Source organism: Narcine bancroftii, chromosome 12, assembly GCF_036971445.1.
Source record: "Narcine bancroftii isolate sNarBan1 chromosome 12, sNarBan1.hap1, whole genome shotgun sequence".
Lineage (NCBI taxonomy): Eukaryota > Metazoa > Chordata > Chondrichthyes > Torpediniformes > Narcinidae > Narcine > Narcine bancroftii.
Genome location: NC_091480.1, coordinates 8,721,909 through 8,744,828, shown reverse-complemented (window position 1 = coordinate 8,744,828; position 22,920 = coordinate 8,721,909). Strand labels below are relative to the sequence as shown.

The following is a 22,920-nucleotide window of genomic DNA, read 5'->3' as shown; positions in this document are numbered from 1 at the left end:
AAGTCCGTTGCGGGACAGGCAGACACGGTTGCAGCGGTTGCAAGGAAAAATTGGTGGGTTGGGGTTGGGTGTTGGGTTTTTCCTCCTTTGTCTTTTGTCAGTGAGGTGGGCTCTGCGGTCTTCTTCAAAGGAGGTTGCTGCCCACCAAACTGTGAGGCGCCAAGATGCACAGTTGGAGGCGATATCAGCCCACTGGCGGTGGTCATTGGGGCAGGCACCATGAGATTTCTTAAGGCAGTCCTTGTACCTCTTCTTTGGTGCACCTCTGTCACGGTGGCCAGTGGAGAGCTCGCCATAGAACACGATCTTGGGAAGGCGATGGTCCTCTATTCTGGAGACGTGACCTACCCAGTGCAGTTGGATCTTCAGCAGCGTGGATTCGATGCTGTCGGCCTCTGTCATCTTGAGTACTTCGATGTTGGTGATGAAGTCGCTCCAATGAATGTTGAGGATGGAGCGGAGACAACACTGCTGGAAGCGTTCTAGGAGCCGTAGGTGATGCCAGTAGAGGGCCCATGATTCGGAGCCGAACAGGAGTGTGGGTATGACAACGGCTCTGTATACGCTAATCTTTGTGAGGTTTTTCAGTTGGTTGTTTTTCCAGACTCTTTTGTGTAGTCTTCCAAAGGCACTATTTGCCTTGGCGAGTCTGTTGTCTATCTCGTTGTCGATCCTTGCATCCGATGAAATGGTGCAGCCGAGATAGGTAAACTGGTTGACCGTTTTGAGTTTTGTGTGCCCGATGGAGAGGTGGGGGGGCTGGTAGTCATGGTGGGGAGCTGGCTGATGTAGGACCTCAGTTTTCTTCAGGCTGACTTGAAGCAAGGCTGCGTTCTCGCACCAACCCTCTTTTCAATCTTCTTCAGCATGATGCTGAAACAAGCCATGAAAGACCTCAACAATGAAGATGCTGTTTACATCCGGTACCGCACGGATGGCAGTCTCTTCAATCTGAGGCGCCTGCAAGCTCACACCAAGACACAAGAGTAACTAGTCCGTGAACTACTCATTCAGAGCCAGCTCTTCAGCGCTTGACATCCTGTTTTGCGGAAACTGCCAAAATGTTTGGCCTGGAAGTCAGCCTGAAGAAAACTGAGGTCTTCCATCAGCCAGCTCCCCACCATGACTAATTCCTTCTAATACAAATGTTAATGCACACTCCTAAATGGACATACCATTTCAAGTCCCGAGAGTCCCGAAAGCTGCTGCACTCACAATACAAGCCACAGGTGGACTGAAGGGGACATTACACAAATCTACGAAGTACCAAGCTGGTAATTACCATGACCCTCATAAGAGGGGTAACCATTTGCTGCTGTGAACCTCAAAGTGAATTATGTTGTAATGAATAGATAAAATACAAAATTATGCCATCTGTCAACTGAAGATAACAGAATTAAAACAAGTTATCCCTGTGTACACTCTTACTGCAGTATGGTTTGACCCATTTTTAATTTAAAATGTGATTTTTCTAACTGCAAAATGAAAAAACTGTAGTTTGATTGACTTTACAAGATCCATGGGAGCATTCTTTTATAGCGATCCAAGATCAAATCCTTTTTCTAAACTGCTGCAAATATAAACTTTTTTTAATCATTTGAAACTTCATAATTTCAGTTACAACATCAATGAACAATTCCAGTGAACTTGGAGGAGTGAGAAGTGAGTTTGGACTACAAATCAAAGAACTTTTCTAAACTTATGTATATATTACATACATGTGCGCTTAGAATTAGAAGGGGGTTTATTAAGATAAGTAAGTTAATAGTAATAAGTTGATCCCTGTTTTCATGTGTAAAGATAATCAAAAGCAACTTCTGTTTAATTAACCATTTGTCTTGGTGAATTTCTGTTGCTGCTGGGTTTTGGGGTCCTCTGGGCTCGTAACAAGACCTCAAACTCACAATTTTCTTTTGTAGAACCATTTTCACAGTAATGTTTCTTCATATGAGTGATTTCACAAACTCCCTCTCATCTTGCTTAAAAATCATGGAGTCTGTTTTCCATGATGATTTATTTCTTAATCAAGAGTGATGTTTTTTTTTTCAAAGCCTCTTTCTTAGAGGCAATCAGGGTGACAATTTCTTTTAAAATACCACTTTTGCTGTTTCTTCTTTTAAAGGAATCGATGGCTGCTTTTCCAATCATGTTGATACATGCCTTCTCTTCTTCATCTGATTTTAAAAAATGCTTTATTTTGATAATATATTCCATACAGTTCTTTCATGTCACATGGTATGACATCTTAACAGCCTTTGAGGTTCTTCTGAACTTTTTAAAATCTTCATGCTAAAAAGCATAATTTAATCTTTGTCTTCCCAAACTTACAATCAAAAAAATTGTCTTTGTTTAATGATTCTCTCCTGCTTCCGAGCTGTCTAGGTTGACCGGGCAAATGCTTCTTAAGTAAACAGTCCATTGTTCTCAGTATCTAAAGAACCATCATAAAATCTTTCATCTCTCTGCTTCAACTGTAGTCACAGAAGACTTCTGCCTCTGAGATATTATCAGCTGCCACCTTGAAAGAATATCTCTGTGGTTTTAAAATGCAAATATGTTGTCTTTGTGCCCCTGAAACCAATCCCACAAAATAACCTTACTAAGTCATATAAATATGAAATACTTTTAACATTAAACTAAAGATTAATCATAGCACATTCATCACACCTCCTTCCAGATAGGAAAATTATGAACATTTAAAAAGGTCAAAATTTTAAAAACTTAAATCTACAATCTTTCTTGTAAATATTACCTCTAAAATGATACAATGCAATACAGGAAAATATAACACTCATCTTTTCAAAATCAATTGATTTAAGTACAGGTTTGTGACATAGTACATTTTTCAATTTGCCAAATGTACCTTGTCACATGCTTGTCCAAATAAACTTTTCACTCTTCTTCAAAATATTAATCAGTGAAGAGCAATGTCAGTAAAGGTTTTACAGAACTTTCTATAATACCCTTCCATTCCTAAAAAAAATCTCTGAAGAGTTTCTTACCTCTGGGTACAGAAAATTCAGAAATTGTCTGAATAGGTTTCAATTTTCCCTGGGCAACAACAAAGCCATCTGAGCATGACAAATTTCACTCTTAGCTAAATTAATAGTAAGATTGGCTTTCAAAAGTTGATCAAACAATCTCTCTTTAAAAATGACTCACAAGAATCAGCATGTTTCATTTTATGATCTGCAACCCTTTCAGTTTTATTCACAACCAAGACTTCTGATGAATGATGTTTCTGGCTAACATTCAAATTCTCAAAATAAGGTTGACATTGCAACTCTGTGTTTTACGTCTCCTATCAGGTGCTTTAACCATGTAATGAACTTCCTTTACCTTGAATTCTATCTCGTATGGTCCTGAAAATTTTGCTCTAAGAGGATTAGAAATTGTTGGGAACAGAAGTAATACTTTATCCCCTGGTTTAAAAATTCTGTCATCCCAGACTTTCATCTTATCTTGAGCCACTTTTACATTCTCCTCAGCTATTTTACACATTTTTTCCCCAATGATCTCAAAACTTTGAAACATAATCAAACAAATTCAACTGCACATCCTCATTAACCCACTGTTCCTTTAACAACATTAAAGGTCCTCCAACTTCATGTCCAAATACCACTCAAAAGGTCTAAAACCTAATGATTCTTGTACAGATTCCCTTAATGCAAACAAAAGTAAATGAACAATTTCATCCCAGTCACAACAATAAGTCCTCACCATAGTTTTTACAGTTGAATTTAACCTCTCCAATGCTCCCTGAGATTCTGGATGATGTAATTTGTTTCACTCCAAATTTGTAACTAAACTGCTGAAGTACACTCGACATCAAGTTACTTCCCTGATCTGACTGTATTTCTTTAGGCAAACCAAACGAAGTGAAAAGATTTACTGGAGCTACAGACACAGTTTAATGAGTAGTATTGCTTCTGGAAAACTTGGACACATAATAGTCAACAAATAGTCATTTCTAGCTCTTGTTTTGGGTCATGGACCAATTCAATCCACAATTACTTTAGATCAAGGTTCTCCAAAAACAGGAATGGGTTTTAGAGGAGCAATTAGTGAACCCTAATTAGGTTCCCCACAACTTGACAAGTGTGACCAGTCCTACAAAATGTCTTAAGATCTTTTCTTAAATTAGGCCAATTAAATTGTTTCATAATTTAATAGGCAGTTTTCTTTACCCTAAGATACCCACCGCATATGCTATGGGCTAATATTAAAATCTCAATCCTTTTGGCTTTAAGAACTACAATATGGTGAACAACTGACAATTCTTCATTAGCAGAGACATCAATTGATCTCCATTTTCTCATTTATATACTAGACTGAAATGATTAATCAGATAGGACAATACAAAGTGTACTCCACTATCAGTAGACAAAGACGAAGTGGTCAAACAATAATCATGACTTTTATTAGCAGAAATTCATGGTGCATATACAATTATAACCAAGGGGAGTGTCCTTAACAGTAGAGATAACGCACAGCCAAGGTTAGTACAGCAAGGCTTGCCAGAGGGGAGACAGGCAGCTTGGCAGACATTCACCATAGAGACGAGCCCTCAAATAGTCTGATTTCTGCATTCACAAATTTTGTTTTCAATTGCAAGTGCACATAAGCTACAACATTCCCTAAGTTCCTTCAATCTTGACCCTTCTTTATGATGAGGTTGTACAAGACGTTGATGAGGCCAAATTTGTAGTTCTGGTCACTTAAGATTGAAAGAGTGCAGAGAAGATTTACTAGGATGTTGCTGGGTCTTCAGGAGTTGAGTTACAGAGTAAGATTAAACAGGTTAGGACTTTATTCCTTGGAGTACAGAATAATGAGGGGAGATTTCATATTTTACAAAAGTATGAGGGGTATAGTCAGAGTAAAACAAAAGTAGGCTCTTTGCACTTAGATTAGGAGAGATAAATACAAGAGGACATGGCTTTAGGGTGAAAGGAAAAAGGTTTGGGGGAACATTAGGGGAAAACTTCTTCACTCAGAGTGGTGAGAGTGTGAAATGAGCTGCCATCCGACGTGGTAAATGCAGGCTACTCTTATGTTTTAAGAAAGAATTGGATAGATACCCGGATGGGAGAGGTCTAAGGGTTATGGAATGGGTGCATGTTAATGGGACTAGAGAAAAGATGTTTTGGCACAGACTAAATGGCCTGTTTTCTGTGCTGCAGTGTCCTATGGTTCTCTGACCTCATATTCACAATCCATCCTACCAGCTACACTCTTATGTGACAGAGTATATAGATATGTTTTTGGGTGATAAATTGGGAAAGGTTTGTTAGAGTAGGTCACATACAAACACTTTAAGACAGATCTTATTTAAAATACTGGACCTCTGCCCCATGCTAGACATGTCAGGGCCAACAGTCTTTGCAAAAGCTTTGGAGAGTGCTCAGGAGGCTTCACTAATGGATTGTTGTTTACAAAAAGGCAACAGATGAAAGAGCTTGTCAGAGCTGCATATTGTCTGGAAGGGAGCTTGCTGTAGCTTTGCAAGCAGAGAGAGTGAGTGTGAGAAAAAGAGAGACACACACACAGATCAGTTCAAGAGTATTATAGTCGGCAACAGCAGCTGGGACTGGAAGACGAGCTGGTAAGCTTGTGGAAACCCCATTTGGAAGATGGGTTGTGAGTTCTTGGTTCAGCTTGGTCAAAACCCTTGTGGGTCATGCAAGAGGAGAAGACTGGCTGTCTAATATTTCACTTGAAATAAGAGAAACAAGAAGGAACTCTGTGGTGACCTGAAAGAAAGAGGTTATCATCTGGAAACCCTGAGGGGGCAAGTTTTGTCAGCAAGACACTGAAGTGGCTGATTAAAAAGGAACAACAAATTTCTCTCAAAACCGACAAGAACCTTCCTGAGCAGTAAATACCTTTCAAGTACCAAAGCTTGGTGAACTTTATGTTCAATTCTGTGCACAGTATAAGAATTGCCTGCAACCATTGAACTTGGAAGAATGAGAAGTGGAATTGGACTGTGAACTAAAGAACCTTTCTGAACTTAGATACACGTGCGCTTAGAATTAGAAGGGGGTTAAGTTTGGTTAGTTAAGTCAAAAGTAACAAGTTAAAGTGTGATTCTGTTTTCATGTTGAAAGATAATTAAAAGCAACTTTTGTTTAAGTAACCATTTATCTTGGTGAATATCTATTGCTGCTGGGTTTTGAGGTCCTCTGGGATCGTAACACTTAAATAACTCCATTATTGGCAGGCCAAGGCTTCAGTATCAAAACTCAAATGTTCTAGAATTCCCTCATTAAACTTTCAACTCTGCACACTCTTCATTTTTAAGGAGCTCCTTAAATATACTTCTGAGCAAACTTTTAGTTATCTGTCCTTGCATCTTCTTGAGTGGCTTGGTATCAATTTTTATTTGGTAACATACAAAGCACATTGGTACACTAATGCTCCAAAAATGTTATTGTTTCAAATGTTAAACAAGGTAGAATTCGACTGGAAAGCTTGCATCTGCAGAAATTCCACATCACTTATAACCAAAGAGCAGGGTACATAAAAACATGTTTACGCTGGTCAAATAGAAAGTGTACTAAAATTGAGATTCCCAGTAGCCATCTGGGATTACATTTTGGCAAGAACACTTTTTTTAAAACTGAAGTACTGTAAATCTAGACCCACAGTGAGCAGTAGCCAAAACTAAACAAGAGCTGACAGGCACAACTCACTATCCGACTGCAACAGATGTCAGTGTCTTCTCTAAGAAAGGCCATTGATCCTTTCCTGCTTTTAAACAAATGCCTGGCTGGCATGACTACATTATTCAACAGTTGGTGTTTTCATTAATCTTCATTTAAAGCACATGCTAAACAATTCAGCCGTGTCTTCTTCATGGGTTCGGGGGAATGGAGGGGGGGGGGGGGGGGTGAAACAGATGAAAATTACATTGGCTGGTGAAGAATCAGATTCCCAAAGTAAAATGAAACAAATTGTACTTCATACTTGATAATGGAACAATACTCAAACTAAAGCTTTATCAAAATGTTTTGCCGATTGTCAACGTTTCCCAAACAAGAGAACTTCTCTTCACCAATTGTTAGCAGGGATGTCATTAAAGGAACAGTTTAACAACCCATATGTCACTGAATGCGTCACCACAGCAGTTTCCATGTGACAAGGGAAAAAACACAACTCACATCAATCCACAAAAGGGCTCAATTTAAATCATGGAAATGGGCTCCAAGAACTACTGAGCATACATTAAATGATGACAAACTGAGGTTAAAACGGATTTCAAGACTAGTTTTCTTTCTTTTCACAGTTCTTTGGCTGCTAAAAATTTTAATGTTCCCATTTTGGCAGTTACATTAATACATTCCAGATCAGGAATTACATGTTTCTAACTCCGAGGCAGTTAAAAATGATTCAATGCAACTCTTTCCAATTGTTAACAATCTCTGTGAGTGGAACCACCCATGTAAAATGTTTGACTTCTGACTGACTTATTTTGCATTTTCAAAAAGTAACATTAGCTTTTTAGTTCCAAAACATTAACATTTATCTCTGCGTGCCATCTTTAAAATTGAAAGTGAAGCAGCTTGGGTTACACAATATTATGCTCCTTTATTTCTATTCATCACCATATTGATGAAAAGTAGTATTTCAACACCAGCATCAGGTGAGGGTCAGTCTTGTCAGAGCATTTGAAGAATAAAATTAAACTCAACAAGTCGAATTAGTCTTTACAAATATCTGAGCACACGAACATTTTTTTAATTACACACTTGTTAAACATTTAAAAATTATCACAAGGAGGGCTCAAAATAACAAATTTGAAGTGCAAGGAACCTAAGAGAGAGCCAGGTGAACAAAATGAATGAAGCACTCATATTGATGATACTTGCACATAAAAATTGAAAATGTATCAGTAATTGAAAATGAATCCACTGCCAGAGCTGCTTTAAAGGCAGCGCTGGTGTGGATCCAGGAGAGTAGGGAATGGAGATCATGTTCTTCCACGGGGTCCTACTGCTGGTCACGATGCCGATTGCCCCATACAGGATTCAAACAGCCTGTTAAAGGGGTCAGCAGTTTTTTTTTAAAAGCCACAGAGGTCTGCTCTCAAGACGGCAGCTCCCAATGCTTGACTATGGACCACGGGGCAACAACTCCCACTGCCCTGCTGAGGAGAAGCCTGGGAGACAACCCTACAGGGAAAGTGACCAAGGCAGCAGACCAATAAAGGATTCAGCAGCTGAAAGACCTATGCAAGTTGCCAGCAGTCAAAGGACTCAAACTAAGGCTGTGGGCTCCCAGAGACTGGCTCACTGGAACCAAGTACTGGGACTCAGACTCAAGATGGTGCTGAGGGCAAAAAGGGTTCCCCAAGTAGCCTTGGGCCCTGACAGCTTCCTAATCATGTTGCAGGTTCAGAACTGAGAGCTTGGGTTCATTAATGGTTCAGAAAGAAGGCTGTGCACTAGAGAAGCAGTGGAGGCAAACTAATGGGCAGTTGGTGTCTCAGATGGAACTCTCATTTGTTTCTTGTGGTAGCAAGAAAATGAAGAGCTATTACGTGGAAAAATGATGTGGAATATACAAAGATGGCATAGTGAATTGCAATAATGTTTGCATTTGTTGAGGGCACCTAATGGTGCTTCTGTGAGTCTTTAAGGCAGGCAAAAGTTGACTACGTTTATGTTATCATGTCAATAAAGGAATCTTAAAAATATTATCGCACAATTAAAATATTAATAGTTTTCTACTAAGGACCTTTACACAGTGATTATGCAACATTTTTCTCTTTTCCACTTAAAGATGCATCGAAATAGGGAACCCAAAGCTGGGAATTTCACTTCAATTCTAAATTCCTTTATTGTCTGTTAGGTAAAAACATCATGAGCTGGGAATGTAGAAGGAGTCACCCAGTGCTGGGCCGTAACAAGATGCAGTTGTGACCTTGTACTCTCAAGATAAGAGTGGGGATGACAAATTGATGTGCAGGAAACTAGCAGAGAAGGATAGCAACAGTTTATTCATTGGACAATGTCATGGTATGATAATTTACTAAGTACGTATCCTAAGGTATATAAAAAACACCACTTGCTGATAACGGCAGAATGCGCCTTCTCCAACTAACACTGTTAGTTGCAAGTGTTACAATCCGGCAATAAAGAACAAAGAACCTTGATTTCAACTCAGTCTGGTGTTTGACTCACTCATTCATGAACAAAGCAGACCTAACATGTCCTGGAATAGTAGAGAACAAGTAATATTACACAAAATTTTATTGTCCTGGAATAGTAGAGAACAAGTAATATTACACAAAATTTTCCTTCTGCCTGCAAAGAGTTGCCATTAGTGTTCCCCAGTGCCCCTTACAGTAAGGGAGAAAGTGAAGCAAGAGAGTCCCTTCAGAGACAGTGTCGGTGGATTCACCGCCAGTGATCCCACAACCTCTTGCAGCCACAGATTCCTGTTCGATCCATCAAAAACCAACCTCAAACACAATCAGGAAGCCCAAGATCTCAGCAACGAATCCCAGTTAAGTGAGCCCCTTGACGGCAAGTTGCTGACCACCTGCTGCCTAGGTTCTTTAGCGGCTGAGCCCTCACTACTCTGCTGCCATGGTCACAGTCCTGCAGGGTCCTTCAGCTGCTGAGCCCCTTGCTGATCGCCTGCCATGGTCACTGTCCTGCTTTTAAGATATTAATCAAACCACAACTAGCATTTATACGATTAGGGTTAGCGGTAGCAAGAAAATGAATAGCTATTATGTGGAAAAATGATGTGGAATATACAAAGATGGCATAGTGAATTGCAATAATGTTTGTATTTGAAAAAAATAACTTAAAATTTGCAAAATAATTATTTTTTTTTGTTAAGATGTGGAGTTTATATTTAGAATATATGGGTACGGATGTTAAGTAAATGATATGTAAAGGGCTGGCACACCCGGGAGAAAATGTTCTTAGTTCTGAGGAGGGGTGGGTGGGATGGGATAGTTTAGGTGGGAAGTGGTGGGGGAGGGGGGAAGGGGGTGGTAAGTGTTTTTTTTTTAAATTGTTGTTAATTTTTTTATGTTTTACGTTTTGTACAATCTTTAAATAAAAATTTCAAAAAAGATATTATGCTAATTTGTCATTTATATTTAATTTTTAAAACCTTTTAATTACCAAAAAATCAAGAATTAAAGTCCTATTGAGCTTCTCAGCTCACATTGCTGAAATAAATATGGCAACAAGCTGCTCAGTCCCAGGAGTAAAGTGCAAATTAGGATGCATGTTTGGGGGGCAAGGGTGTGGGGAGCAACAAATGAACTTCAGAAACTGGCAGTCATTTCCCCATTAATCAGCACCTGACCTCGGAGCCATCCCAGTAACTAACAAGGAATTATCAAACCCAAGTCCCATCTGATACTCGCAAAGTATTCAGTTGACTATAAACATTGCTAAAAACATGCAAAAAGCACCAGGAAATCAACCCCCACATGATGTTTGAACTTTACCTTTTAACTTTACATGAAATTAAAGATAACCTTTTTGTGCAATGACCCTTTTGCAACAGCTGCTCTCCCAGGTGGCTACATTTCCCAGTGTAATAATCCCCAGTGACCTGCCCAATCCTCAGATAAAAGTGGGTTCCAACCAACAGATTGCCCTGTCAGAAACACAAAAGCTGCAGATGCTGGAATCTTCAGCAAAGGAAGAATTGCTGGAAGAACGCAGATGGTCAGACAGGTTCAATAGGTAGAAAATGATCAATGTTTGGGGTCAGGATCATTTACCAAAACTAAGTTAAAAAGGTGAAACCACATATACAAAGGGAGAAAGAGCAGGGAAAGATGTCCTGTAACAATGAATAATAATAATCACAGAATACAAGGCATTGACAATAAATCGATTTCTAGGACCCGGAGATTGCATGGGTAGGCCTGGAGACAAAAATGGGGAAGGGAGCCCAGATATTACCAAGACATGGGGTAAGCGGATAGCGACAGACCCACAAACCCTTTGAACCCCAAGAGAAGAGGGGAAGGGGGAAACCCTGTGGGGTTGGAGATAGAGGGAACCTGAAAGGGGAGATGGGGGTGGGGGAGAAGGCAGGGGGGTCCCTCCGAGGGGTAGGGGAGGAGAAGGCAGGGGATTCGCATGAGGGGTGTGGGGGAAGAAGGCAGGGGGTTCCCCCGAGGGGTGGGGGGGAAGAAGGCAGGGGGGTCCCCCGAGGGGTGGGGGGGAGAAGGCAGGGGGGTCCCCCGAGGGGTGGGGGGGAGAAGGCAGGGGGGTCCCCCGAGGGGTGGGAGTAGGCAGGGGGGTCCCCCGAGGGGTGGGAGTAGGCAGGGGGTTCCCCGAGGGGTGGGAGTAGGCAGGGGGTTCCCCGAGGGGTGGGAGTAGGCAGGGGGTTCCCCGAGGGGTGGGAGTAGGCAGGGGGTTCCCCGAGGGGTGGGAGTAGGCAGGGGGTTCCCCGAGGGGTGGGAGTAGGCAGAGGGTTCCCCGAGGGGTGGGAGTAGGCAGGGGGTTCCCCGAGGGGTGGGAGTAGGCAGGGGGTTCCCCGAGGGGTGGGAGTAGGCAGGGGGTTCCCCGAGGGGTGGGAGTAGGCAGGGGGTTCCCCGAGGGGTGGGAGTAGGCAGGGGGTTCCCCGAGGGGTGGGAGTAGGCAGGGGGTTCCCCGAGGGGTGGGAGTAGGTAGGGGGTTCCCCCAGGGGAGGGAGAAGGCAGGGGGTTCCCCGAGGGGTGGGAGGCAGGGGGTTCCCCCGTGGGGTGGGAGGCAGGGGGTTCCCCCGTGGGGTGGGAGGCAGGGGGTTCCCCCGTGGGGTGGGGAAAAGGCAGGGGGTTCCCCGAGGGGTGGGGAAAAGGCAGGGGGTTCCCCGAGGGGTGGGAGGCAGGGGGGAGGGGTGGGAGGCAGGGGATTCCCCCATGGGGTGGGGGGAGGCAGGGGGTTCCCCCGAGGGGGGGGAGTAGGCAGGGGGTTCCCCCGAGGGGTGGGAGTAGGCAGGGGGTTCCCCCGAGGGGTGGGAGTAGGCAGGGGGTTCCCCCGAGGGGTGGGAGTAGGCAGGGGGTTCCCCCGAGGGGTGGGAGTAGGCAGGGGGTTCCCCAGGGGGGGAGTAGGCAGGGGGTTCCCCGAGGGGGGGAGTAGGCAGGGGGTTCCCCGAGGGGGTGAGAAGGCAGGGGGTTCCCCGAGGGGGGAGGGGAGAAGGCAGGGGGTTCCCCCGAGGGGTGGGAGAAGGCAGGGGGTTCCCCTGAGGCGTGGGAGGCAGGGGGTTCCCCGAGAGGTGGGAGGAAGGCAGGGGGTTCCCCGAGGGGTGGGGGGAGAAGACAGGGTTGCCCCGTGGGGTGGGAGTAGGCAGGGGGTTCCCAGAGGGGTGGGAGTAGGCAGGGGGTTCCCCCGAGGGGTGGGAGAAGGCAGGGGATTCCCCCTTGGGGTGGGAGGGCAGGGGATTCCCCCGTGGGGTGGGCGGATGGCAGGGGGTTCCCCCGTGGGGTGGGAGGCAGGGGGTTCCCCCGTGGGGTGGGCGGATGGCAGGGGGTTCCCCGAGGGGTGGGAGGCAGGGGGTTCCCCCGAGGGGTGGGAGGCAGGGCGTTCCCCCGAGGGGTGGGAGGCAGGGGGTTCCCCCGAGGCGTGGGAGGCAGGGGGTTCCCCCGAGGCGTGGGCAGGGGGTGCCCCCGTGGGGTGGGCGGATGGCAGGGGGTTCCCCGAGGGGTGGGAGGCAGGGGGTTCCCCCGAGGGGTGGGAGGCAGGGGGTTCCCCCGAGGCGTGGGAGGCAGGGGGTTCCCCCAAGGCGTGGGAGGCAGGGGGTGCCCCCGTGGGGTGGGCGGATGGCAGGGGGTTGCCCCGTGGGGTGGGAGTAGGCAGGGGGTTCCCCGAGGAGTTGGAGAAGGCAGGGGGTTTCCCCGAGGGGTGGGAGGCAGGGGGTTCCCCCGTGGGGTGGGCGGATGGCAGGGGGTTGCCCCGTGGGGTGGGAGTAGGCAGGGGGTTTCCCCGAGGGGTGGGGGAAGGGGTTGGGGAGATGTCCTCCGAGGAGGGAGGTCCCGCAGTATCGGGGACTGGGCCCAACCTTCGGATCCCGAGGGAAGGCCGGAGAGCCCGCTGGAGGACGAGATGAGCGCGGCAGCCGGAGTTGTTGTGAGGGGCGAGAAGCAGCGGCGACCCTGCCCCGGGTCGCCCACCTACCTCAGGCCGCCGCCACCGCCCTGGACGTCCCGTTTGAAAAGTTCCCGCTCGAGTCCGCTTCCCCGTCACTCACCGGCTCGCGCATGCGGCCCTTGTCCGAAGGGGGCGGAGCCAGTCCACCGATCTGTCATCGGTGGTTGCCGGGGACCTGCTCCTGGTGCTGTCACTCAGGATGCCCGGGAGCCGCACGTCGTGCTGTCAATCACGTTGCCCAGGCCACAGCTCGCGGGCTCGTTGCTCCAACACTGTTGTTGGCAAATAATTATTGGCTTGGACGTGTTATGAAATGTGTTGTTTTGCAGCAACAAGATAGTGCAAAATTACTATAAATTACAAGATTAAAAAATAAACAATTAGTGCGGAATAAGTGAGGCAAAAGGAAAACATGAAAGTCTGCAAACACCATGGTTGAAGTAAAAACACAATTCTGATGAAACTAGCGGGTCAAACAACTTACTTTGTACAGCAAAGATAAAGATACATAACCAACGTTTCGGGCTTGAACCCTTCCATCAAAAAAAATGAGGCATTGTGTTTTTACTTCACCACAGGGTCTGCAGACTTTCATGTTTTACACGTGTCCATAGCATTATCATCCATTCACAAATCTGATGACAGAGGGGAAGAGGTTTTTGTAATGCTGGGTGCTTGACTTCAATGTCCTGTACCTCCTTCCTGATGGCAGGTGTGAAGAGGGCATGGCCTGGGTGGTGGGGATCCTTGATGATAACGGCTGCTTTCTTGAGACACCGCTGCAGTGAAATAGGATTCACTGATAGTGTATTGTGCTAATGGCTGCCCCCCTGCCCCCATCTGCTCACTTATAACCCTGGTTTCCCGCCTAAACCCAGAACCCTTCTGAAGTCTACTGTCAGACCCTAAACGCCCTCCAGTTGTGAGAGCTTTTATTCACGCTACAACCATCTCTTGTAGATGTCCTCGATGGAGTGAAGGTTGATGTCCATGATGGTGCTTGCTGAGTTTACAACCCTCTGGAGCCTGTAACTGACCAGTGCCTTGGCACCTCCATATTAAGCAGAGATGTAACCAGTCAGAATGTTCGCCACGTTACATCTGTAGAAATTGCAAGGGTCTTTGGTGACATACCAAATCTCAAATTCCTCACGAAATATAGCCTCTGGCAATATGATGGTTCTACGATAAGTCTTCAGAGATGTTGACTTCCAGGCTTCTGAAGTTGCTTACCCTCTCCACAGCTGACCCCTCAATGAGGACTGGTTTGCACTCTCCTGGCTTCTCCTTCTTGAAGTCCACAATTAATTCCTTTGTTTTACTGACGTGACACCACTCAACGAGCTGTTCTGTCTCACTCCTCGTTGCCATTTGTGATTTTGCTGACAACAGTGGCGTCATCAGCAAATTGGTACATGGCATTTGTGTTGTGACTAGCCACAGAGTCGTGAGTATAGAGCGTACAGTAGTGGGCTAAGCACACATCCTTGAGGTGCGCCTGTGAAAAGGAGACATTGTTAGCGATCTGCACTGACTATGGTCTTCTAATGAGGAAGTCAAGAATCCAGTTGCAAAGGGAGGTACAGAAATAAAACAGAATTCAGAATCAGAATTTATTTATTGTCATGAACAAGTCATAAACTTCAGTGTTTTGGGGCAGCGTCACAGTGCAAACATTCATATTATAACCATCTTACATTACTAAAAAAATTAAAATAAAATAATAACAATAATTGTGCACAAAGAGTAACGCAGTTCTTTGGTTCATTGATTAATCACGAATCTGATGGATTCAGGGAAGAAGCTGTCCTTGTGTTGGTGAGTGGTCATCTTCAGGCTCCTGTACCTCCTGCAGAGTGAAGCGGGCATGGCTGAGTTGGTGGAGGTCCTTGAGGATAGAAACTGCTTTTTTTAAGTCACTGCCTCATGTAAATTCCCCCGATGGAGTGAAGGGTGGCGCCCACAGGCTAAATTAGCAACCCTCTAGAGTTTATTCTTGTATTGAGAGTTGGCACCTCCAGACCAGGCAGTGATGCAATCAGCCAGAATACTCTCTATGATACACCTGTAGAAGTTTACGAGAGTCTTCAATGACATACCAAATCTCCTCAGACACCTCACAAAGTTTAGCCGCTGGCAAGCTTTCTTTGTGATTTCATCAACGTGGAGGCTCCAGGACAGATCCTCGGAAACATTGACATCCAGGAATTTGAAGTTCTTGACCCTCTCCACTACTGAGCCCTCGTTGAGGACTGAGTCATGTTCCCTTGACTTCCTCCTGAAGTCCACAATCATCTCCTTGGTTTTGCAGATGTTGAGCTCAAGGTTGTTCAATGAGCTGATCTTTGTCCCTCCTGGACGCTTCCTCCTTGCTGTTTGTGATTCTGCCGACAACTGTGGTGGCGTCGGCAAACTCGTAGATGGCAATGGAATGGCTGTATAATGAGTAGAGTGTGACCTTGACCTTCAGCAACAATGATTAGTCAGATCACTGACTTGTGGTATTAACTCTCTGCCTCCAGACAATGAATGCCTTTCTGGGTGAATGCTTGCAAATTTATCTGGTTTTATTTCAGGTACCAACCATCCTCAGTATTTTTCTTTTTTTTAAATATTTCCTTGTCACACAAATTTTAACTCTAGATTTCAGCAGTTTATTGAAAAGCATTTGCCTATTAACAAAGAACATCGACAAAGTAAAAGGCATATTATAACACTGTTGGAAGGTGAATGAGCCTGTCACAAAAAAATGCAAAGTGTGTATTCAAAACATGACCCACAATGATTGCTGTGTTCCAGTGTCAAATTATTGGCTGCAAGAACAGAAATTCTGCCTGGCCCACAGTAATAACCAGATTAGGGTTGTACATGGTGACACATATGCAGTCTGACAATAAATGTAAACTTTGATCTTCGATCACAGACATTCATCCCAGATATAAATTACAGATTTTACTCTGTCTTATCTGAGGATTATGTTCCAGAGAATTATCTGTAAACGGATTATTTTCACAAGCCAGTCAGAGAAGGAGATTATTCAGAGTATAAAAATATTATAAAATTGAAATGGTCTGATAAAATTAAATATTTAGGAATAATTGTAAATACTGAGTATCAATCTTTATACAAGTTAAATTATGTTCCATTATTAAAAAAAATTAAAGCAGATTTAATTAATTGGAAAGATCTTCTGTTAACTTTAATTGGTAGAGTTAACTGTATTAAAATGAATGAAGGTTGGTCAACAATAAATGTATTTATTGTCTGTCCCTTGTTAGCTACAGTGGTACACAGTCAGAACCTGCCACATCCAGTGGTTAGTTTCAGTGAGCCTGAAGCATCAATGGATGTTACATTGTTTGATGGAATATTTTACAAGAGATGATATTTCCAAAGCAAACATCTTTCATAATAACAGTTTTCACTGACTTTACACAAAGTCCTGGAACACCTGGACAGCAAAGATGCATTCATCAGGATGGTCTTTATTGACCAGTTTGGCATTTACCAAGATCATCCCCTCAAAAATGATCAGCAAATTCCAAGACATGGGAGTTAACAACCCACTTTGTAATTGGATCATAGATTTCCTTGCCTCCAGATTGCAATCAGTGAGGATTGGCAAGAACTTCTCCCCCACAATCTCCATCAGTACTGGAGCACCACAGGGCTGTGTTCTTAGCCCCCTGCTCTACTCACTTTACACCTACGACTGTGGCCCGGTAAGACAATAACACCATTTACAATTTTCCTGACTATACCATGATAGTGGGTTATATAAAGGAAGGAGATGAGTCACCATACAGCAGGGAGAGTGAAAACTTGGCTAGATGGTGGACCAACAACAACCTTGCACTCACTGGCACAAAAACTAAGGATCTGATTGTTGACTTCAGGAAGGGAAAGCCAGATGGATACAATCCAGTGATCAATGGGGGATCAGAGATGGAGAGCAAATTTAAGTTCTTGGGAGTCACTATATCGGAGGATCTTTCCTGGACCAAACACATCATGAAGAAAGTACATCAGCACTTCTTCTTCCTCAGGAGTTTCCAGAGGTTTAGTATGATGCCAGAAACCCTGGCAAATTTCTCCAGAAAGTGTGCTGACCGGCTGCATCACGGACTAGTATGGAGACACTAATACCCCTGAGCATAAAGTTCTCCAAAAGGTACTGGATAACCCAGGCCATCACAGGCAAAACCCTCCCCACTATTGAGAACATCTACAGGGAATGCTGACATCAGAGAGCAGCAGCAATCATCAAGGACCCACACCACCCAGCACATGGTCTGTTCTCGCTGCTGCCATCAGGAAGGACTGTAGCTCTGGGATGCTTTATATACAAGGTCACCGGGATGACCCCTGGTGACCCAGTGATGTAATTACATATCACCACAGAGGTGCCACAGGACTCAAACCACCAGGTTCAGGAACAGCTGCTACCCCTCCACCATCTAACTCCTCAACGACAAACTCAATCAGAGACTCTTACTTGTGCACTTTATTGATTTTCTTGTTTATTTTCTCAGTATTGCCATCAGTTTGTTTACATTTGTTATCAGTTTACATGTATTCACTGTGTACAGTTTTTTTTGCAATACCAATAAGTGGTAATTCTGCCATGCCTGCAGGAAAAAGGAATCTCAGGGTTGTATGTGATGTCATGAATACACTCTGACAATAAATTTGAAATCTGAAACTCTTAAGTGGCCTTCTGCTGTGAACAGATTTGTTTTGATTACTGTGGGGAGGTTACATGTAAATATATTTTTAAAGCTTGCTGTCTTTTAAATTAACTACCTGCTACCCCTATTCCTGGAGAAGTTTGCATTTCTGTAAAATAAGTTTCCTGTCTTTTTTTAAATTAAACTTTATTTATTTATAGTAATACAGAACGCATTCCATAAAGAGAATTTTATATGAATATATATATTTAAAAAAAACAAAAAGAAAGAAAAAAATAATAAGAAAAAAAATCAAAAAATTAAATCAAATCCCCACCCCCCACCCAGCTCTCTTAAGGAGAGCTAAAAATATATAAACAGAAACTAAAAGTATATAATAAATCAAAATATATCTAAATGCATATATTCCAAATATGGTAACCACTTATTAACAAAAAAAGAATAATTGTCATGCAGATTATATGTAATTTTTTCCATAACAATACAAGCTTTCAATTCATTATGCCATCGCATTATATTAATCACTATGTTATCCATGTACTTGCTACACATTTTCGAGCTACAGACAATGCTAAATATATAAATCCAATTTGAAATTTATCCAACCCTAATCCCTTTAAAGGAATCATATAACCCATTAAAAAAATAGATGGATCTAACGGTAACTTAAAATTAGTTAGTTAATTTTTCCAAAATTATCTTAATTTCATCCGAGAATGGTTGTACATGCACAGAAGACCAAACAGCATGTAAAAAAAGTTCCAGTACATACACCACATCTAAAACAAGAATCCGAATTACTAAAACCAGATTTTTTCAATTTCTCTGGGGTTAAATACAACTGACGTAGAAAATTATAATTAACCATTCCATACAGCACATTCGTCAATTTAGTAACACTATCATGACACGTATCTGCCCAGTAGTCTTCAGGAAAAACAAAAGCTAAATCATTTAAAGCTAAAGCTAAATCCCATTTAAGATTAGACTTCTCCCATTCCGGCTTATCCATATTGTCTTGTAATACTTGGTACATTACAGAAATATAACCCCTTTTTGGTATAGAAGAAATCAAAGACTCGAATTCCGTCAATACAGGTAAAATCATCTCCCTACCAAATCATCTCTCTACATATTTTTCACCAAAGCTCGAAGTTGATAATAAACATATAAAGAATTTTCAGCAATATCAAAACGCTCTTTCAATTGATTAAAAGAAAGAAACTGTCTTTCTACAAAACAATCCTGTTATGTTTTTATACCCTTAAAATCCCAACTCTTTAAATGACTATTAAACATTGAAAAAGAAATAAGCTGATTATTATATATAATGGAGTTAAAATTGAGAATTTGCCTTTTGATCCTAAAATCTTTTTTTTTAATCCATAGTTTTAATAGATGTTTTAATATTGGCATATTATATTCCCTCAACAAATTTACATTCCATCGAAATATAAATTGATACACCTCAACTTCAGAAATACAAACCAACTCAACTTCAGCCCAACTTGGGGACTGGTCCAAATCCATCAGTCTTCTAATAAATTTCAACCAACTTCTAATAATTTTGAAAATGAGGTAATTGAAGCCCACCTAACGCATACTTCCAAGTAAATTTATATAATGCAACCCGTGGTAGTTTACCTTTTCATAAAAATTCTCTCGTAACTTTATTTAAATCCTGAAAGAAACTCTTTGAAAGAGAACACGGTATTGATTGAAATAAATATTGAATACGAGGAAAAATATTCATCTTAATACAGTTAACTCTACCAATTAAAGTTAACGGAAGATCTTTCCAACTAATTAAATCTGCTTTAATCTTTTTTAATAATGGAACATAATTTAACTTGTTTAAAGATTGATAATCAGTATTTACAGTTATTCCTAAATATTTAATTTTATCAGACCATTTCAATTTTATAATATTTTTATACTCTGAATAATCTCCTTCTCTGACTGTCTTAATTTCACTCTTGTCCCAGTTAATTTTATATCCAGATAATGTTCCATATTGTAATAAACATTCCCGCAAATGTGGCAATGATTGTTCTGGGTTTGTTAAATATATCAAAACATCATCTGCAAATAAATTAATCTTATACTCTTCATCCATAACTCTCATCCCTCTTATCTGTTCATTCTGCCTTATTGTTTGAGCTAACGGTTCAATAGCCAATGCAAACAGAGCTGGTGACAATGGACAACCTTGTCGAGTTGAACGCGTCAATTTAAACGATGATGAAACTTGACCATTTGTCTCCACCCTAGCAGTCAGGTTCGTATATAAAGCTTTAACCCAACCAATAAAAAAGGGCCAAATTTAAACTTCTCCAATACTTTAAATAAAAAATCCCATTCGACCCTATCAGAGGCTTTTTTCCGCGTCAAGCGCAACCACCATTGGATGGTTGCAATACCAGTATTTATTGACCATTCCCTAATAACCACAGATGCAAGACTGCAGATAAATGTCATCCACTTTGTTGGACAGATTTCCTTCCCTGAAAGGGATTGGTGGACTTGAGTCACATGTAGGGCAGATTTCTTTCCCTGAAGCTGATTGGTGGGTGTGGAGTCACAAGTAGGGCAGATTACCTTCCCTGAAGGGGATGAGTGTATATGAAGGAAAAAGTAAAAATTCTGCATTTTCAAGCAGAGTTTGAGGGTATTCAAGGGAAATTCTACAGGATAATCTACCACATTAATTTAAAAAAAAAACACATATATATTGGCATTGGCATCTTTAAAACGAAAGCTGCAATTTTCCACCTATGTAAGAAGAGGTTCTAAGAAATTAAGGGAGAGGCAATATATATATTAAAGAATGCTGATGCTAAGCACTCACAGTTTTGATGCCAAGTACAAGATAACAAAAACAAACATCCCAGAGAGATGACTCATCTCAGGCTGAACCCAGGAAGCAACTTATCAGGGGAAGGGAGTGGTTCTTCATGTTACAGAACTCCTTCATTATTTTCTGTCTTGCATTCATATAACGTGCAGCAAAACAACAACTGCTTCAGTCCCAATTACAGTGTAAAAGAGGATTTAAATTGTCAATAGTTGATCTACTTTGAACCTGCCTTTGGTGAGATAGGAAAACCTGCTAAAAGCCAGAATCCACAGTGTTAAGGGTCTTGAGCACTGTGCAGTCTTCCAGAACATGTTCTGTGCGAACTTACTGTAAGTCGTCATCTTAGACACCTGAAAATGCAGGGAGTGGGGGGGGGGGGGGGGGGGTCGTGGAACATGTGCAAGCTGCGGACTTTTAGTTTAAATTGGAGGTCACGGTCAGTGCATGTATTGTGGGCTGAAGGGCCCTGTTCTGTTGTGTGCTGTTCTATGTCAGCCATTCTCAAGCACCTTTTGGTTATGCCCCCCCCCCCCCCCGGGACTCTGCTCAAAGTTTATGGGCCCCCTTCCACGTGAAGCAGTCAAGTTTTGATTTCTTCTCTAATTTGCTCCTACCGCCTAAGCTATTGAGGGTTGTGGGGACCTACTGCACGTAATGTTTCCTACATTACAAAAGTGACTGAACATTAAATGTACTTCTCTGCTGTAAAGGGCTGAGGGATTCTTTATCTTACTTATGAATACACAAAAGGGCCATATGTGAATGAGTGGGGATTAGTGTCAATGGGTGTGGACTGTCTGTGACTGCCTGCACCTGTCCGCACTCCTGCACTTGCCTACTGCAGGGGGCGACCCACTGTACCTGCAGGGAGGTAACCTGGGAGACTGGCTCCACCTACTCCCTGCCGATCACTGGCACCAACATAAAGGCTCGCGCCGGCCCTGAGGCAGGAGCAAAGCACACGGAGCCAGAAAGGATCCGGAACCTTGTGTGCAAGCTAATAAAGCCTGTAGTACAGCCTTTTGTTGTTTGTTCGCACTGCAGCGCACCACGATGGATCCACTAATGGCCACCATGGATTTGGTGCAGCCATTCTCAGCCTGTTTTCAGCTATGTGCCTCCTTTAGGACTCTGCTCAAAGTTTATGGGGGCCCCTTCCCTGCAGGTCAAGTTTCTACCATACTTCTCTCCTCCTGACTACATAAAAAAATATTTAGATTACGTGAAGTGAAAGAAAACAAGGCTCAAATGTGAGGAGGGCAGGGGTAGGGGCCCCTGTTGAGAATGGCTGGTCCATGTGATATTGGAATTCCATGAAGTTTCAACAGCTTTCATGCCGCCTTAGTGTGCTTTTTAGCCATTAAATGTACTCTGTGTCTTCATGCGTGGCTAATGCATTCACTGTAAAGTTCCACAAAAGTAGTGTAATCAGATCATCAGTTTTTGTGATGTTGGTTTGACCTGACCTGAGAACTTCCTTTCTGAAGTAATTGTGCCACAGGATGGTTCCGTTCCACGGGGTCTGATGGGCTGTAATTTAAAGGCAGCATCACAGAGGTGCAGCAAACCCCCAGACTCCAGTTTTGTGGGGTCAGGACGGTCTCGGACTGGAGTCTTTAACTCAATGTGCCGCAGGACCTCTGGCACGGTCCGAGGTGAGAGGAACAGATCCTGTGCACCACCACCACCCTCCCTCACCACCCTTCAGGGCCCCAGACAGTCCTCCAAAGTGAATCTGTAGGAGACATGTACTTCAGCCAGCGCTCCCGTTGTGGCTTTCGCGGTGGGGGTAGAAATTGTACGAGGATTGGGAGATCGTTTCGCAGACCTCCCTTGCTCTGTCCACTGCAGCCACAAGCCAGCCCCTTTAAATTTGACAACACCAACCACTTCAATTCCACATGCCTCTACCACACTGACAATGTCTGCCTCTGGCATCGTGTACTGTCATCCCAAATTGGACAAGCATCACCTGATATTCCATCTTGATAGTCTCCAACCAGACAGCATTAATACTGATTTTCTCCCCTTTCCCTCATCCCTCTGTCTCCCTTCCTTTCCTTCTCCAATAAGAGCTACCTTTCTTAGCCCTCTGCCTCTCCTCCACCTATCATTTTTCAGATTCTTGCTCTTCTACCCCTTTACCTGTATCCACCTATGGCACCTTACTTGTTAGCCTGGGCTCCTCTCCTCCTTCCCCCTTCCCTACCTTTTAATTCAGGCTTTGACCTATTTTTTCTCAGCCCGAAACATCAGCAGCTTTTTA

At 43.2% G+C, this 22,920-nt stretch overlaps 1 protein-coding gene across 1 annotated transcript in view; it reads right to left on the bottom strand.

The window, feature by feature from the left end:
- The window catches only part of sun1b (Sad1 and UNC84 domain containing 1b), a 69,279-nt gene extending 56,045 nt beyond the window's left edge, over positions 1–13,234 (bottom strand). The window contains exon 1 of the mRNA XM_069906170.1: positions 13,137–13,234. The gene's annotated coding sequence lies outside the window, so the exon portion shown is untranslated. The remainder of the gene's footprint in view (positions 1–13,136) is intronic.
- Between the last annotated feature and the right edge of the window lie 9,686 nt (positions 13,235–22,920).